Below are 3,508 nucleotides of genomic sequence, written 5' to 3'. Positions count from 1 at the left end.
TACTATTTTCAACTTTGATACCATCTTATTTCATGTTATATTAGAGTTATCGTATATTTCACCTAATGCTTGTACTTCTACCTTCTCCTTAAATATATTTTGTTTCTCATCCTTTAACTTCCACCACTTAATTCTAGAAATTGTATATATTTTCTTTCTATTGATACTATGTTTGAGGCGTATATCCAACATTACTACCCTATGTTAGGTAGTTAAGTTTTCTCCTGGGATGACTTTGCAATCTTTACAAATCTTTCTATCCTTCTTCCTAACCATAAGAAAGTCAATTTGCGATTTATTATTCCCACTTTTGAATATGACTAATTAAGTGTTCTTCTCTTTTTTTAAAAAACGTATTCGCTAATATAAGGTCATATGTAAATACATGATCACAACTGATGTTAAAATTCTCGTTAAAGTTGTTCAAAGCCCAACCGATACATCATACAAGAGGTCGTCGCACATGAACCCAACTCCACAACTAATAAATCACTACTAGTTAAAATTCTTTTTTTTCTCTCCTATAGTTATATATAGCTAAAAATTCTACATTTATGAATGCCATGTCAGGATAAGTATATGGATACCTGTCTGAGAAAAATTAACGTTCTTAATATGACTTGATCTATATCTGACTTTTGTAGCATCGACAATATACCATAGAGCATGATTATTATAAATCCGTAGCGGTGTTCAGCCATGATCTCCTGTGAAAAGCAAATGTGGTTATCCACTTTCTAGAAAACTTTAGACCACATGATATCTATTTATTATGTTCTTCAACTATTTCTTCAAAAAAAAAAAAAAACTGTATGCAGATAATTATTGTTTGGTTTTGTCATCCAATGTAAGTGATAGGTCTATGAACTTCTAAGGAGAAGACAAAGCAGAAATTGGGAAAGAATATTCACAAAATTTTACTTCCTTGAACAAATTAGTTTTTATATGAAGCTGATCAGACTCTAGTCAATAGATACAAGAACAGTACTCACTAATAAACTATCAGGGGAGGGCTATCTGTACATTTTAGCTTTGAAGACTTAATGTCCATGCTTTACTCGTACTAATTATATATATTCATTATCAATCATTTAATTTCTCACTTATATAAATAAGATATTTATTAACATCCCATTTTGTATGTAGATAGATAGTTAATAATAATGTTGGAATTTTAGATAGATAGTAATTGTTGCCCTTGAATTTCTGCATCATTCATTCATTCATTCATGATACTGCCAGAATTTTAGATAACATTGATATCGTACATATATTTTCAGATCTTGTTGCTTTGGTTGCTAGATTCTTGGAACAATATAACAAGGAAATGATTTGGATGAAAGGAAAGCAGGAAAATTTCTAAGACACTGTAATAAAATAATGGTTCATCATTTGCCCTAGTATTGTTTTCAAATACACTTGTAGTATCAATCCAGGGAGGCCTTGTCTATAACAACTATATATTTATTCTTGAATCTCTACCAATGAGCGACCTTTTGTCTCAGGTTCCATCTTTGCCACAAATTAAACAGAAGATATAGTTGATGCACTAGACAGTTGAGTTCAGGAGCATTGTAGGAATATATCTACTCGTTGTTTTCGGGAAAATGTATATTCTACTTGTGTTTTTTAAGGATCCAACAGAACCACATCACAGGGATTTTCAACAATATAATACCCAAGAAAACTTAAATATCATATTTAGCAATTGTAAAAAATTTGTAATTAAATAGAATATACATTTTTCCCGTTGAATTCAAGTGATTTTACTTAAATATCATAAAATTTGTAATTAAAAATTTTTAAAATATACACATTTAAATAAAAAAAATAAAATAATCACATCAACAACAACAATGTCATATCCCATTAGATAGGATCGACTAAACAACACCAATTAAATTTTATCCCACTAGATAGGATCGACTAAATAACAAAAATCAAATTTTATCCTACTAGATAGGGTCGGCTAAACATCAACAACCAAATCTTAAAATAAAACAATCACATCACATAGCATAAATACTAGCATATTGGGGAAAATTTATATGCAGTCCTCATTGACAAACAAAATTTTGCATGCAGTCACCATTGACAAAAAATTTTGTTTCCACTTCCTAGTAAACAATATTTACGAAATTGCTCCTGATATTTTTAGGTATAAAAAGTTAAAAAATGGACATAATTCCTCTTAAATTCAGTACATTAAACTAAAATCTAATATATTTTCTAGTAAATTGAGTCTGATCCTTTTTTCACCTCAATTGGATGGAAAATATACTAAATTTCTTTAAATGGTACTCAATTGGATGAAAAATATACTATATTTTCTTTAAATAATGCTGAATTTATGAGGAATTATATTAAGCAGGAAAAAAAACTCTATTCAATTTAATAAAAATATACTCGATTTTAATTTAAAGTGCTGAATTTAATAGAAATTATACTCATTTTTAGACTATTTATACCTAAAAAATATAAGGAGTAATTTTGATAGAAAATATATTTGATTCTAGTATAAAGTGCTGATTTTAAAAGGAATTATACTTATTTTATTTTTTATCAAATTAAATACGATTCTTTTTTCACCTCAATTGAAAAAATATACTAGATTTTCTGTAAATGATATTCATTTGGACACCTCTAGTATACGAGAAGTATGATTTTGTAAAAATAATGATTTTATATTTGGCTTAACTCTTGATTTTTTTGGACGACGTTTGGGTGGACACCTCTCTGGTATATGAGAAGTATGATTTTGTAAAATAAACATTTGGATGGCCAACTTTGATATACAAGAAGTACATTCTCTAAAATAATAATTATATATTTCATTCCACCCTTGATTCTATTGGACATTGTTGTCAACCTACTACGGGTGAACGAAATATAAAATAATGATTCTGTATTTGACGCCTGAAAGAGGTGATGGTGGAAAAAAAGTATTTATTTGACCACGACACTGATGTTACCAAATGACTAAGTGTGTAATGAGAGAGAAAGTGTAATGAAAGAGAATAAAGAGAAAGAAAATGAGGAGAGAGTGTATGATGGAAGAGAATATAAAGAGAAAATGGTAGAGAATGTGTGATGAGAAAAAATGAGGAGAGAGAAAGTGTGATGATAAAATAAAGAGTGAAAGTGTGATGATAAAATAAAGAGAGAAAAAATATTATGAGAGAGAACAAGGAGAGAGAGTGTGAAATTTTAAAAAAAAAAAGTGAACAAATATACTAAGGATATTTTTGTCTAAAATTTAATTCACATTCCTATTCCATCAAAATCGAAGGGAGGGGATGAGTTTCATCCATACTCAAGTTTTTGAGTTTCATTCCAAAATCTTGATTCCATTTCTATCAATCAAACACAAAGTTTGGGAATGAATTTATTTCTTCATTCCCAAACCCATAAACCAAACGCTACCTTACTTGAAGTGTCTAATTAGGTCATGTGTCAAATTATGGGGAACAAGCTTAGATATATAATGTTCAAAAAAATAATCCAACCT

This window comes from Zingiber officinale, chromosome 3A (genome assembly GCF_018446385.1).
Source record: "Zingiber officinale cultivar Zhangliang chromosome 3A, Zo_v1.1, whole genome shotgun sequence".
NCBI classification, from domain to species: Eukaryota; Viridiplantae; Streptophyta; class Magnoliopsida; order Zingiberales; family Zingiberaceae; genus Zingiber; species Zingiber officinale.
Note: the sequence above shows the minus strand (reverse complement) of the source record.